This window comes from Trichechus manatus, unplaced genomic scaffold (genome assembly GCF_000243295.1).
Source record: "Trichechus manatus latirostris isolate Lorelei unplaced genomic scaffold, TriManLat1.0 scaffold00056, whole genome shotgun sequence".
In the NCBI taxonomy this organism is placed as follows: Eukaryota; Metazoa; Chordata; class Mammalia; order Sirenia; family Trichechidae; genus Trichechus; species Trichechus manatus.
Genome location: NW_004443992.1, coordinates 6,735,349 through 6,751,273, shown reverse-complemented (window position 1 = coordinate 6,751,273; position 15,925 = coordinate 6,735,349). Strand labels below are relative to the sequence as shown.

Here is a 15,925-nt window from a genome sequence, read left to right as displayed (position 1 = left end):
TAATTTACAGTGTGATTTAAAATGGGGGTGGAGAGACAACCATTGGATCAGCCATTCTCACATCATAATAATATAACATTTACTGCATTTTTACTACATGCCAGGAACTGTTTGAATTGTGCTAAACAACTTACATGGAGTATTTCAGTTAATCATCACAATTTCATGAGATAGCTGTTGGCATTATGCCCATTTGACAGATAAGGAAACTGAGGCTCAGAGAGTTAAGTTAACCTCCCCAAGTTTACACAGCTGGTAAGTGGCAAGACAGAATTTACTTACCCTGTAGTTTTAAAATCCTGAGGCATAATGTTGCATTCTCCCAGTATGTATAGAAATTTTAAGAAACCTTAATAGCCATTAAAGTTACATTACAGGAAGATGGGTACTAGTGTTTAAATAAATTTAATCATTTATTAAATTTAAGAGGTTATGTCAGTGTATTCCTGGAGCACTAGTGTACACTGACATAACCTCTTAAAGGTGGTCATAGGTCTCCTTCCGCCTTCATCACACTTCCCTACACAACATCTTCTTCACCACCAGCCTTCCCTGGGGTGCGTAGAGAGGGGTGCAGACAATGTTGCAGATCTTTCCTTCTCCTGGAGAAGGGATTGCCTAGAATCTAGCCTCAAAGCGGGGGGAGGGGGGGGGGGCATGCATGGGGTAAAATGAACCACATGTTCTGAAAGCACGCCCTTCTCCTAGTGGGGGATATCTCTCTTCACCATACACTTCCGCTTCTTCCAACAGACACAAGGCAGAGAAAAGTCGACTTGCCCTGGTGAGTAGGGATTTCCTAGATCATGGTGCTAAACCCAGAGGATTGAGCTAAATGAATAGAAAAGTTCTGGAAGGCAAAGATATTCAATTCTTCATGGAGTAGGGATAGGAAACAGGAAAAACAAAGTAGCTAATATGCAGTTGTGCTTAGAATGCATTATGGTAAATCTTCCCGGTTATGTAATGCAGTTCACGCATACGGAGTGCCAAGGGAGAGGAAGTCTGAGGTTTGTTTTTATTCATACATTTTCAGCTTTGCTGTAGATAACTGTTGTGTGTGGTAATTCCTAGGCAGATGTTACAATGCATAGTTTCTCTGGGTGGTTTAGTTAGCATATTTAACAGAACTTGAATTAAAAGTCTTTCTCCTCAAAAACTGGTTCAGTGATGGAGGCTGAAAGGAGTCCTGCTTTGAAATTCTCTCTTAAAAAACCAAAGACAATCAGAGCAGCCTTATTTTCTTTATTGACATGAGTCTGCTGTGAACCATCACAGGTTTAGGCCACAAGAAACTCTCAGAGACCCCCCCAGGTGGGAAGTCGATCCAGCCCATGGACCACTGGAGATCCCTTGTAAGATTCACAGCAAGTGCTAGTCTTGAAGGATGCTGCCAAACTTGTAGGTCTCTAGTTTAGGGTTTATGGAATTGTGTGTTTGAAGTAAGAGTGTGTATTCTGTCCCCTTCCCTGGCAACCCCCTCTTTTCCTTCTGCTTGTATTGCTGCGGGCTAACTGAAAACTTGGTGTTTTCTGACCTCTGAAAGGTAGAAACTGGACGAGCAAGTAAGATGACACAGTGGGGGAAGGCAGGTTGATCAGTTGAGTATCTCGATGTATCATACCATTATGAATTTCTGTAAGCAATTCTTCTGAATTGTCAATTTTATCAGCCAAATGTAATTTTTGTGCGTGTGTGATAGAATAAGTATTGCACATCTCAGCCAACCTTTGCTTTTCCCTTTTCTCCCCAATTCCCAGAGGCCTTTGAAGAAGGAAAATCAATAAATCAATTGGTACCTTGTCCAATACCCATTTCAATGACATCACAACACCATTTGCTGAAGACTAGACATTAGTTACGGAAAGAGACTGAGCTGTTTCCAATTGATAATGTATCTCTTTGCCTTTGTGAACAAGAAAACAGAAAGGATTAGTGGCGTGTCCTTGTAAGTAATAATTTTTGTCTTGACCTTAACAAATTCAAAAAAACAAAAGAAAAGATAATTATGGAAAGATAGATAAAAATATCACTTACATCCCAGGGTTTATTATTAAGCCAACAGGTGATGTTTTCTAGGTTTATCCCGTAATATTTCATTCAAAAATTTTCCCCTAGTGTTTCTAAATCAACATTTTAGATATCAGATTTTATTTTTCACATCTGATTGTAGAAATGTGTATATTCACTACTCTTGGTCTTTAAAATAACACCAGACTTTAACACTTAAAATCTATAAACAAACACATAAATGCACTGTTACATCTTTTTGGAGAAAAACTACACAACTTGGAAAAGTGCTTTTATATCAATAATCCTGCCTTTTTATTCTGTTTTGTTCATTCATTCATATATTTGCATGTACCCAATGTTCTTAAATTGAGATAAAACAATGCAACTGTTTTTTGTTAGGTCTTTTCCCAAATACTTCAAAGTTATATGTAACTTAATTTCTGAAATACAGCCTCCCTTTGAGCCAACTGTAGTAGTCTTTTTACACAGACCTTCCAGGTTTTGTTATTATTACAATAGTATTAAAAATAGTGCCTTACTAAGAAATTTAAAATATGTGGGAACATAATAACAATTACGGTGATAATGACAACAGTAAAATGCAGTTCTAGTGCCCTGTAGTAAAAAATGTACTAGACCGAGGATCAGAAGAGTTCATCTCAGCTCAAGGGATTCCCCACTGGAGTGGGATTTTTTGCTTCTACTCTGCTCAGGTTTCTCACTAGTAAACAAAAACTCTTAGACTAGCTGGTCTTTAACGTTCCTTCCAAATTTGAAATTCCCTACTTTTGTGATTCTTTGAAGAGGCTTTGATGATTTGGCATTAGGAGAGCTGTTATGAGTTGTGGGCTCCTTTGGGAAGGGTGAATTTATGTATAAGGAGGTCTTGCAGTCTTTTATCAGTGGGAGTATTGACCAGAAAGTCCTTGGCCCCTCAACACAGGTGTGCTGCCCCACTGGGTACAAAAGGGTGATCTGTAGGTCCAGAGCCCAGGTAACTGCTCCTCCAGACTCTGGATTAATGTTGCTCTCTAAACATTGGTTGTACCTTGAAATGAAAGCTTCCATAAGCTATGGAGTCAGAGAAGAAGAGAATCTGTTGGTAACATTTCTGCAGCAAAGACAGCAGGTCTCATCTGAGCGCCTGTTTTGTGCTGGGACCATTTGAAGCTCCTGGAAATAAATGAATTGGAAAACACACTAGAAAGGGATTAGGTCACCTAAAAGATTTTAAATAAGGCTCAAAATTCGTGAAACAAAGAGCAGTTCTCCGTATTTTTTCTCCTTGGATGTGGATAAACGAGATGATCTCCTCATTTACAAATTTTCTCAGCTCTAAGGAGCCCTGGTGGTGCAGTGGTTAAGCGTTTGGCTGCGAACCAAAGGGTTGGCAGTTCAAATCCACCAGTTGCTCCTTGGAAACCCTATGGGTCAGTTTAACTGTGTCCTGTGAGTTGGAATCGACTCGACGGCAACAGATTTGGTTTTTGGTTTTTATTTGGACCTAACGAAAATACTCATTTCTCAGCTATCTTCTTTGTTCTGCAACGCCCGGAATCAGGAGCGGGTTGGGCCCTGTGTGCCCTTCTCTGCTCGCACCGCGCACCTGGAAGGCAGGTGAGGAGGCCGCCCGCGCTCCGCGTCCTAGTTGACGCTGGCTGCCTGGCCGAGCTGGGGCCCGGTCTCGGGAGGGTCTAGCGCCCGCGGCGGCTCCCCCTACCGAGAGTTCCGGGCAGCGCCGGTGGCCCGGCCCGGAGTAGCACGGCCGCCTCCCCGCCGCCGGTTCCCTCGTGGCTTCGCGGGTGGGTTGAGCGAGCTGTGGCCGGTTGGGCCAGCCGGCTCAGAGCGGAAGCGCTCCGCCCGGGTAACGAGCATTTTCCTGCACAAGCAATTAGCCGCGAATAAACATCTGAAACCGCGGCTCTGTAAACCCAGTGCCAGCCGCGCGCCACTGGCGGGCGGGGCCGTGGGGCGGTGGGGAGTGGAGGGGAGTATGCGAGGCCCGGGACCGAGCCAGGGGCTGGGGTCGGGGAGGTGCCCAACACGCACTCCCCGAGTTCAGAGGCGCTTCTTAAGTTACCAACAAAGTCCGGGCCAATCCCTGGGGAGGTGACCCGTCATCCCCGTTACACTGCGCCCCTCTGCTGGCCCCGGCTCGGCACGCGCCGCAGGTAGTCTGCACAGCCTACCCTGACCCCGGATGCCCTCGGAGACCCGGACCCCGGGAACGAGCGCCTCCGCGGTGCGCACCCACTTTGCACCCGCCAACTCTGGCACAACCGGTAGTTAATTGGGGCCTTCGAGGTTCTGAAGTCAATGACTGAGGTGAGCGGAGGATCCTCAGCCCCCAGCCCTCTCTTTGGGTCTTCTCATTCGGTTCTCAGGTCCCAGCAGCGCCCAAAAGGCAGAGCCCTTTGGCGTGAAAGACAAGGGTACGAATTCGTTTCTAAGTGCGAGGATCCAGCACGTGCTCAGAGTCTCCAGCACGCCCCGGGGTTCAGGAGTGCAGGTTATCGCGATGCACACTCTGCTAGGCCCCGACAGCCAGAAATTCGCCAAAGACGGCGCTGCCTGGGGAACTCATAGGTGGGGTGGATGGGCGGGGGAACAGAATACTGAAGAACATTCCCTAGAAAGCCGAATTTGGAGAGCCTAGACCAATCCTCGGGGCGTTTTATGTAGAAGAATCCGTTGGAATATAGAGGTTGTCTACCTACCTACCAAGAATATGAGCGTGGGAAAAAAAAGGAAAAAGGAGATGGAGGTTTAACTTAACTGTAGGCCCCCATCAGCGGCTTCTTGCTCGCGCCACTTTCTCCGCAGGCCGAGGGCCGTTCTGCGCTAAGCTCGAGATGCAGTTGGTGTAACCCGACCGCGCCCGGAGCGGCCGAGGTCGCGACCCCCTGATCCTGGCAGAAACCCTGCCGCCTCGGAGCGGTCTGTGGCCTACCTTAGCACTCACGACCGAGGTGGGGCCTAACCTAGGGACCCAGGTCGGTGTCCGCAGACAGGCTCCAACTGTGGACCGAATTCCAGGGAATCAGGGGAAAGGGAGGCTGACCCTCGAGGCTGCGACCCAGGAAGGGAGAAACCGCCTCTGCCTGTATGGTGCTCTCGTGGGTCAAGGGCGCCACGGGAGAAGGTAATGACCTTCTCGAGCTGTTCGCGCTTCCTTGCTCGCCAGGGCCGAGCAGGAGACCCGAGAGCTGGCGTCCTCCCAGTCATGCGCACTGTAGGTGGCCATCCCGGGTGACTGGCCGGGTCCCCAGGGTGGAGGTGGGAAGCGAGGGGGATTCTGCTCCCACCTGCTTTCCTCAGCTCTCTTTCTTCTCAGAACACGCCAGTGATCTGGCATTTGGGCATTACATAGACAGACTTTCCAAACTTTTTCTTTTCTTTTTTTTTTTTGTGTAGATGTTGCAATACCCTACACACACCTTCCTCTAACCCCTCCTCCATTTTCCAGGGAAATGTGAGTAATACGTGTAAAAGGCAAGGGGAAGGGCCTTAGCTAAAGGGCTCGGCGTTTCTTTTTGAAGTTGAGTTTGTGCAGGTTGCGAAGGAGCTCGGCTAGGCGAGCTGGCTCTGGAACCCAGCCCGGGGCGCCCAGGCCGTGTGCACCTCGCGCCGGCACTGGCCGGCCTCCGGTGCGTGGGTTCTGCCAGGGGCCAGGGTCAGGCTTCCGAGGAGGCAGACCAGTTAGACAAGGAATCTCGTTTCTTCATCGTCCCCTATCCCTCTCCACTCCCTCCTCCCCCTCAATTTTTCTATTTTTCAGTAGATTAGCTGTAATGGGCAGGAAGCCCGGAGCTGCAATGTAGGAGTCGTGAGCGGTCCGGATGGCACTGCCCTCCTGGATTTAGGACCCATGAGAGGGAAGCGTGGAGGAGGGTCAGAGGGAAACTCGCCTCTTTGGAGCGATAACTCAGTTTACTTCCCGCAGACGGCAGACGAAGGTGGCCCGGAGCAGAGGGCTCCCTGGGGCAGGTAATCCTGCGGCGGGGCCGAGAGCTGGTGACTGACATTCTCGGTGATGGCGACCAAGCAGGAAAGCGCCCTTTCTGGTTATCAAGATGATTAACCTCGGTGCCTTGCCTCGGATAGGATCCCGGTTTCCCCATTGACCTCCCTCTCGCAGGAATTAGGGGGCGCTCCTTTCAAAAGGAGACCCGAGGGTCGCGGCCCGGGTCCTTCCCTGCCTCCGCAGTGCACGGCTTTTCCTCAAAGCGGGGCCAAGGGGCAGGGGGACGCCGACTGGTTCCCTTGCCGAGGCCCGCCGTGCTGAGTCGGGTTCACCAGGCCGGTCCCCCGCGGTCCCTCGGGTCACCTCCCCCGCAACCACTTGTCTGAAACTTACCAGATTCCAACCTTAAGGCAGGAAAAAAAGTGTTTCATATACAAACCGATCAGGGTATTTGCAGATAATTGCGAATGTCAAATCCTTGGGCGTGATGACAAAGTGCAGAGATTGCCAGGGCCCGAACTTCGCCTGACGGGCGGGGGCTGCTGGCGGGTCTCCCGGGCCACTTCACTCCTGCCCGGAGGCGGGCCACGGAGAGGGTGGTGTGTGTGTGTGTCGGGGGGGGGGGGGACCAACTGCCCACAGATAAGGTAACTAAGACAGCTGCTTCTCAGACCCCTCCGCTATGGAGCCGATTCACCTTTCCATCCACTGGGTCTACACAGGAGCCCTACGCCGGGAGGCGGAGACGGCACCAGCGCCCCCTCCCCCCCCCCAAAAAAAATAAAACCCGAATAGGATGCACAAGCGAGAGGGGTTGCAGAGCCTCAGTTGAGAGCCGGGACCCCCAAAAGTCCCTGCCAGGTCACTCTGCCAGAACTAATTCCCGACTGTCCCCTCCCCGCGGCCTGATTTATTTGGGGAAAGGGTGAGTCACTGGCCACTTTGGGGTCAATGGCTGCACCCTTCTGGTATCGGGGTCAGTCTTCCACAGAAATAAAAACCGACAGGGGGCGGATAACTCAACCCACCCACCCCAGTCTTGCTATCCCATTTGCAAGAGGCCATGGGGGGCGCGGCAGGAGCAGGGCACCCTGCCCACCAGAGCAAATTCTGACAAGGCCTCGGCGACAGCGAAGGCAGCCGCTCCCAGCAGCTTTAGGGGACAACTCCTCCGAACCCCCGATAGCACCACCCCCACCCCGCCCGCAGGCTCGCAAAGAATGTTTCTGGCACTCCAATTCCTAAAAAAAAGAAAGATAAGGGATACTTTTGTTGGATTCCAAGTCTACTGAAAACCGAGGGGGGCGATTATAGGTGATATGATGAAGTTGGTGGCAAGTCTGCGGGTTCGCGGCAACCCGGGCGTTGGCCCTGGGGGCTAGGGTGGGGTTAGAGAGAAGCAGTGGAGGTGCGCACGCCCCAGATGCATTACAGCGCGAATTGAAGGCCACACCGCCCTGAGCCCTGGGCCGACGTGAGTGACGGGCTGAGTGACCTTGACCCAACCGCCCGCCCCCTTTTCCTTTCCGAGAGCGCAAGAATAAGGAGCAGATACTTCCGAAAGCTGGGGAGAGGGGAGGGAAGGATGGACAATTGGGCGAACCACTGCAACCTGGCTGCAGAGAGAGGAAAGTCCTTGAGAGCACACAGAGCACACAGAGCACACAGGGGCGTCTGTGGCTGTCCCTCTGCCCCGCCTTCATACTATCCCCCTCCCCCCTTTTCACTGAGTGTCTGAAGTCAGAGCATCCCTGGAAGCCCTTGAAGTTTTACACTCCAATTGCCTGAGGTTTCCAATAATGACAAATTAGAAAAACGCTTCGGCAGCAGCACAGCACCTTAAGCTAAGAGTTGGAGAGGGGAGGAAGGCGCTACTGGATACACAACTGGGAAAGGGAGACACTCGCCTCCCCAGCTGGGATTAGGGCAGAGGGAACAGAGGGTTTAAAGCCTCTGGCTGGGGAGGGCAGGGCCTCCGGCAAGCCTGTCCGCAGAAGTCGGGCCCCTGGCTCCTTCACCACTTGGGCCACTCTAGGCGTCCAGCCCTTCATGCCCTTACCAAGAAGGCCTCCGTTTGGCCAGAAGATCCGATTGGAGAAGGTCGCCGGACACAAGCAGGGAGGACAGCTCTGCAGGGGACTGCCCAGTCCAGTGAGACCAGTGTAGACAGACAGCAGCGTCTGTTCCCAGACTGGCCAGGGCCCCGCACGTGTAAGATGTGATTCTATTTGACTTTCCAAATCAAAGTGCATTGACTGGAGCCCAAAGAGTTCACGGCACATAACTGTCTTAATTAAACTTGCTATAAACAGACAAATCACTTCTCGCTCTTGCACATAGAGCTCTGGGAGACAACACAGGGGCTGGTAGATCACATAGGGGCCACTTAAAAAAAAAAGAACAATAACGCGGGTGAGGCAAAGACAAAAAAAAAAAAGAAGAAGAAGAAGAAATGGATTTCCATGTCCTAAGAAAACAGCTGAACTGAAACCAAAACATGGCATAGCATAGGGGTAATAGGAGTGGAGTGGGATAAAAGCCAGGAAACATCCTTGGCTTCCCAGAGTAGCTGTGCCAGGGACCAGAAACGCAGGGGTGGGAGTCGCGGGTCCTGAGTAGTGGAAGGGTTGAGGAGGCCCCTGGTCGTTTGGGAAGGCTGAGGTGTCCACCGCTGCAGCTCTGAGTTACCCTGCTGGGCCCTGCACGTCCCTTCCCAGTACTTCCATCTTTCCCTAACACTGGTCTAGACTTCTGGCAACCAGAGGACTGCGCCGGGAGGACAAGTCCTCGCTCGGCTTGGCCAGTTTAGGGGGCGAGAGGCGGCCGCCTTGGGCGCCCACGTAGCCGCAGCAGCCGGACATTAGGAGCCGGAAGAGGGCAACGTGAAGGGTTGGAGCAGACTGGAAGACTGGTTGTCTATAGCCCTCTCCGAAAGCGGGAAATGGGCAGTATACTCTCGCACCTCAAGATTGGCTCCCGCTGCAGCCAAATGCGGACGTAGGGTGGTGGGCAATCTCGAAAGGGCGGAAGAGGCGGGTTAGGCCCTTGGGTGCCCACTGTCCGCGGGGGTGGAGGGGTTGGGAAGTGGCAGCGCTGGGAATGGTCGGAGAGACGCCCTTCTCCTCCTGGAAGGTGCAAAAAAACGGGTATGTCTCCCAATAACTCTGGGCCTCTGGAAGGCTACTTGGGTCCCAGGCAGAGACAACCCTCCGCTGATTTTTGGGTCTTACAGGCTAAAACCAGATGAACTAAGGGAAACCCAGCAACTTCTTAACTAAAAATGGAAAGGAATGTATAAACACTGCAGATGGGGAGCGCACAGGTTTGGGTGTGTTCCTGGTAAGTTCAGGAGCCGGCTTATTTTCTCTCGGTTTGCAAACTTGAATTCCCATCTCTTTTCATTGACTATTTAGTATCTGGTTGCAACAACAATCTGATTCAGAAACATTCATTTCGTTAGGCTGACATTCGCAAGCTTCTAGTTATATTACTTGTTTCTGGTGGAGAATTTAAGTTCAGGCAAATTTTAGCATTGTGCTTTTCTAAAGAGTCCTTTAAAAGGTGCCTTTTGCTTGTATAGAACAGAAATAAACTACCGGTGTGGAGAGAGAAATACACTTAGATTGCCTCTAGATTTCCGACATTTTATACATGTGCCAACAACTCGGCGGACACTAACGAAAAGGCTAATCTGCAGTTATTCCTGAAAGGTCTTCAGTATTTTAGATTGAGGCACAGTTCCCAGGTGGGAAAATGCTATAAGATTAAGAGCATACTTCTAAAAGATAAGAAAATCAAAATAAAATTTAGAATGTATTATAGTGTAAAATCCTTACTGAGAACAACAGATATCACTACAGCCCGTGAATTGAAGTCAAAATGTAGTGGAAGTTAATAAAAACGCGAACTATTAGGGAAGCACTGCCAACGTCTTTCTATCACATCCAAAGGGAAAATCTTTAGAAGCCCCCTTTATATTATATTTGTATCGTGAGACTTGAATTGTTGTTACCATTTTTCTCCTCTGAAATAACAACAATTCACCTTTCAAAACTCTAAGCACAGAGCGACAATAATGATTGTTCTCCAGTCGAAGGACTTTTGAAACAAACAACCTCTTTGACACACTCACACTCGCACACCCCGCACAAACGCACACACAGTTGCCGGTTTTTGAAAACGTTGCCTCTCTGAATGAGAGAGAGAGAGAGAGAGAGACTGGGAAACTCGAGCCTAGGTAACCAACAAACCCAATTACTAGGCTTTATTGATACTAAAAGGAAAAGTTTCCGTCGTAAAATTTCTCTGAGCTTATTAGTTATTTAAATTAGCCCCAGGGCTGGACGAGCGACGCCGCAGGCACCCTCTGTCGGCTCCTGAAGGTGAGCGGCCAGCGTCAGTGCACTGACCCACGGATCCTCGCTCTGTGCTGGGCACCGGGGGCGAAGGCAGGCGCAGCGAGCTGAGGTGAGCCACTTAACAGGGGTGCCGGGCCTGGCACGCTTGCACGCTTGGAGAAAGCTCCGCGTGACCTAGGGTAGGTCTCGGGATATCACATTTTAGAAACGGACAGGTCACAGCTAACAATGAAGAGTGTGGGCGAGCAGGACCCGCAGACGCGAGCGACGGAGCTTAGCTGGCGGGCCACGCAGCTCCACCTTGGGCGCCTTGGGCACTCGCCCAGCAGCCTCGGCGGCGCAGCGCGCGTGTTGGCGCCGCGAGCCCGGCGCCCTGCAAGGGTGCGGTCGGTGGCCGCCGGACGAGGGACAGCTTAGGCATCTCAAGCTCACCCGTTTTGTTGGAGTGGGGGTGGGGGGTTGGGAGTTTGTAATTGGGTTGGACAGGGTGAATTTACACCTTTCTGGGTGGCTGTCCCTTTCAATAGCCGCCAGTCGCATAATTTGTGTGTGTGCGCGCACGTGTGTGGACAATTGAATTTATTTAAAATAAGCCCCAACCTACCCAGTGAAGTTCTCTAAACCCAAAATGGGGGCCGTCAAGTCCTGGCCTGCGGCGGGGGCAGCGCGAGGTGATGCCCAGCCCCGCTGGGCTTGGGGAAGGGCCCAGAGGGAAGGCCTCGTGGGATGGACAGTTACTGAGTGCGGGATTGCCACTGTCACTGCCATCTGGGCCTTAGCCTGGGGGTCAAGCCTTGACCGACTGAGAGGAGGGCTTCATGCGACCGAGAGAAGAAGCGAGGCACCCGCGCAGAGAGCCCTCTCGGTTCTCCGCTCCGCCTGACGGAACTGGGCCGCAGGATAGACCCGCTCCCCGCCTCATCCTCATCCTCAACTCCAGTACAATGGCCGGGACTTTCGGCCACTTCAGAAGCCCGGGTGGTCGGGCCCGGAGGCGGATTTCTCGCCCTATTAGGTGTGGTTCAGGTTCAGTGCGAAGACCTCTCTGGAACCTCTCCGGCGTGTGCCACTTCGGACCTGCTGCTTGGGCCCGCCCGCTCTGGCTAAGGGTGGGCCCAGATTTCACGGCGCAGTCTGGCCTGCCTACTGGAGTTTAGGGTGCGAGTGGGGGCCGCAGCCTGGCCATTCCAGATGTTCTTTTCATTAAAGGGGTTGGGGCCGACTGCGGGCGCCGGCATTTTGCGCGCGCGGGGAGCATCCTCTGTGTTGGTTGATCTCGCTGCTACCCGAGCACGGCCCTGCTCGGTCCCCGCCGCATTCTTAACCTGAGGACTGGAAGCGACAAGGAAGGGCCGGCTCCGGAGCGCGGCGGGCTGAGCCCGCGGCCTCGCAGCCCACGCGGTGGCGCTGTCGGGAGAGGACGCCTAGCCTCCGGGCCGGGGCCCCGGCGGTCACCTGGGCTCGGAGGTGACAAGGCCGTAAGGACGAGTCGAGGCCGTGAAGTTGTCCACACCACTGTGCAGGGAGTGTTATAGACAGGACCGAACCCCTCCGCCACGCCCGATGTTTCTGAAAAGGAGACGCAGCGGATCGCGAGACGGACTCCCGGCTCCCATCCCGGCAGCGTCGGGGTGGGGGCGGGAGGGAGCGGCGGTCACTTTGGGGTTTCGTTTTCTCTCCCCCTTTGCTTTGTTACCCAGTCGTTTAAAGTCCATTTCTATAAATAAATTAGATTAGCCAAGGCAGTCATTCTCTCGCTGCTGCCGGAGAAAGAGATCCAACTATTAAGCTCTTGACTCTAATGAAGGGACCCGGGAGCCCTGGGGGTGTTACTATGTGTTGCCTGCGGAGTGCTCAGAGCCTGCAGGCCCTTTGCCTTCTGGGGCCTCCCAGCCCGGGCCTCAGCTAATGCACACCTAGACCTCCACCCAACGACCCCCCTTGCTCCGCTAGCTTTCCTTCCGCTGGGCAGGCAGGGCCCACCCCCGACGCCCTCTCCCACCCCCTACACCTGGGACCCGGGTACAGAAGGCTCCCCCTCTTCTCTGGAGGCAGCTCCTAGGCCGCCCTTTGCGCCTCCCCTCCCGCCCTCCCGGCCTCTGCAATGTCCCTTCCGCTGAGCCCCAACGCTCCGGCCTTCGGGGTGCTTGGCTCACCACCTAGCGTGGACTAGTTGCCCACTACCCTTGTCCAATCAGTTGTCTCCCCGGGACGGAGCTCTGCGTCCAGGCCGAAGGGGCTGCCTAGTTCGCCGACGGTAGCAGGTCCTCCACCGCCCTGACCTGCGGCGGCCCGACGGCTTCCTGACCCCTTGGCCCCCGCCCAGGCCCGGGAGAAGCGGGGGCAGAAGGGGCAATCGATCTTTGCCGGGCGCGGGTTGGGGTTGCCCCGCTCAGATGCCAAGGAGGAAGGCGGACCGATTACGAAGTAGGTGGCCCTCGCCTCCGCCCCCCACCCCCTGCGCGCGCTCGGGCAGTCCCCAGACTCTGCTAGGGCTCGCGCCCCACAGTCGACCTGTTTTTCTGCGCGCGTTCTGGCCCCGAGCCCTTATCCCCTTGGCGCTGCCAATTTCCAGTCCAAGCCTGGTGCAGTTAAGCGGCCCGCGAACGTGTTGGCCGTCTACTCTGCACCGACAGTCCGCCGCGGAAATTGGCTTCAGGGCTGGTGTGGGCTTCATTTGAGAGGAACGCTTCCCTCCTGCCCTCCTCCTGTCCCCGACAGGGCAAGCCCGGGGCGGGGGCGCGGTGAGGCAGCCTTGCATCGGTTCCCAGGAGCCGTCTAAGGCGTTGATTGGAGGCAAGACGCCGCACAACTTTCCAGTGTTCCCTAAGAGGGCAGCGCACGGCCAGGAGGACCCCTTTGCTTGGATGACCGGGCTTGAAAGCCGGGGATCCGGTGGAAAGTTTGTTGGGCCTTCAGAGGCCGAGGTGACTGGCCGAGAGCCGGCGTCCCTCTCCCGGCACCCCGTACCCTACGCCTGAGCAGTCAGGCCTAGGCCGTCCGCAGCGAGCGTCCGGGAAAGGGGTCTGACGAGGATCGGAAGCCGCCAAGGCAAAGCCTCGATCTTAAAAGAAAGAAAAATCAGGAAGTGTTGTCATTGAAAGTGCAGGCCATATGAGAAAGGAGGCCTGATGAGAGAGAGAAAAGGGGAAGACACGTAAATAAGAAAAACCATGCACGTTTAAGCCCAGTATATGAAGATCCGTTGATTTTTAAAATAACAAATCTCAGTGTGATTATGAAAGACAGGCGACCTCTGACTAAGTGATATAAGAAAAAAATCGGGGGTGGGGGAACAAGGGGAAAAAGTCTGCGCAGATTCCCGATTAAAATGTCAGTGAGAAGCAAGCTGAGGGATAAAAATGTCCCCCAAATGTGAACTTTATGCTTTTGAGCAACGGGACAAACTACCACGGTAATGCGAAAAAATGCGTTTTGGATCAAAGTATTTTTTTTAAAAAGACAAAAGTAATTAAAACCAATTCTTGTGTAATTTTGTTTCGAAAATATTTGGGAATAAACAACTTGGGAACACAAAGCTAAACCAACAAAAATTTTGAATCATCATCATAATTATTTATTTACTGCCTTAAAAGTAGAAAAATCCTAGTGAAAGATTTAAAAAAATGTTATTCAAAATATCTCTTCCTGAACATGCTGGAAATAATAGCTTACTTTAGTAGAAATAAGGTCAATACAAAAATTGTCCAGTAAAAAGCGTATGTAATTTGAAACAGAAAAGGCCTTTATTAGGGACAAAACTCAAGGAAATAACACAGCCGGGCATACATCACAAAATTTCCTAGGATTCTCTTTTTTTGAATTGAAAGAAATTCGTAAACTGTGTTACTAAACGTAACTCTAGAAACATTCAAACTGTATTTCTGGTAGTTATGTTTTACATCTGCCTCTATGTTAAAGCCACTTTTAAATAATTTGAGCCTTTTTTTGCCCCAGATGATACGTTTGTTCACTATAAAAAAAGGGACACGAGGAAGTTCCAATAAAAGAGAAAATCAATGAATTTAAAAGAGTGCAGAATCTGAAAAAACTAATCACCATGTACACTTAATTGTACACTTTATTTAAATCGTCCTTCTCAGGGGTTTAGTAATTTAGAATCAATAGTTCCCTCAAAACATAATAAAATATTTAACTTTATAAAATATTAACCGATTAACAACACGGCTGTGTTGTTTATAAGAGTGTAACTGAAGTCTCATAATCATGCTGTCGACACAAGCCTTTGAGGTTAGCAAAGTGATCTTCGCAAAATGTAAATGAAGATTTTCAGACAGTGGTGTTTATAAAATAGCTCATTAATGGCTTAGGATTGAATCGCTCCAACCATCCGCATCATCAGATATAATAATAGTGACGAATCAGACAGGAAAGATTCTGGCTAAACCATTTACATTTTTTTCCAGAAGTACTGAAGTCCTAATATCACCAGTTCTTCTAAGTTCCTGGACATTGATCCGGAGGAGGATTCCGCAGTTCAACATCAAGGTAAGGAAAGAAACAGCATTATTAATCGTTGTTAAGAAATTAATAAGAAATGCGCCTTTCACCATTTTGAAAAGGGGCTCGAAGTTTGACAGTGGCAGTTGGTTTTTGCCACCACCCCCCTTCCTATTTCGACGTGATGTTACAGATAAAAGAAAGTTTGTCGATAGAACTTACAGTTTGTTTCTCCGCAGCCAAAAACCTTTTTAGCTACTGCCACGGGTTGATTTACTTGAGTTTCTTTGCCCTCAGCGACTTCGAATTGTTCTATTTCCTCTAACCCGTTTGTTTGGGGCAAAATAGGGTTTGGGAAAGAAAAATAGCGAAAGTGAAGAGCTGCCTAAATCCCCAGGGTGGCTCCCCGAAGGTTTACTATCCTGCTCGCTCCCTTACTCGGCCAGCCTCCCGCCGCCTCCCAGGCCGCCTCGGGCTCTTTTGGAACTTGGTGGGCGGCGCCTGGGTGCGGGGTTCACTCGGATCTGGGCGCCGAGACAGGCTGGGGAGCAGGTTTTGCTTCTGGGACCCTTTCTCATCCAGAAATTCCCCGGCCTCTCAGTCCCCCTGCTTTTTGAGGGGATGGCTGCGCGCAAGCCGTCCACCGGGTAGGTGCGGCGAGTGGATCTCGGCTTGATCTCGGGCAAGCTCCGCGAACGAGGCTTCCCGCCGTCCTAGTTCTGGGCCGGAATTTCCAGAGTTGCCCCCCGGAGCGCGTTTCCCGAAACCGAACTTAGTTTGGCCCTCTGGCGCCGCCGTACAGTCAACGCTTCTTAAGGGGGACTGGCGGCTCGGGAAACGAGATAGAGGGGAATCCTTGGGGTCCCGGGGATTAGGAAAGAGCGCCTAGGTGTGCAGGAGAAATGGGAGGCGCCACCAGTTGAGTGGACCTCGCCGGCCTCATGGTCGACGGGAACTGGCCCACATCTTCTTGCCCCAGGTCCCAGCCGCTTGTGTCCGCCGGCGCCCTAGGCGTCTCGCAGGGACGGCGGCTCTGGCCCACGTGCGGCTCCTTAAGGAGGCCCGGCGGCCAAGCCGGACCGCTGGGACAAAAACTCGGCCGGAGCATAGCCTGCTAGGCTAGAGCCTG

The 15,925-nt window shown here is 51.9% G+C and overlaps 1 protein-coding gene across 1 annotated transcript in view; it reads left to right on the top strand.

Moving 5' to 3' along the window:
• The first annotated feature begins 14,762 nt into the window (after window positions 1-14,762).
• Window positions 14,763-15,925, top strand: part of SATB2 (SATB homeobox 2) — a 204,823-nt gene continuing 203,660 nt past the window's right edge. The window contains exon 1 of the mRNA XM_004378196.1: window positions 14,763-14,844. The gene's annotated coding sequence lies outside the window, so the exon portion shown is untranslated. The remainder of the gene's footprint in view (window positions 14,845-15,925) is intronic.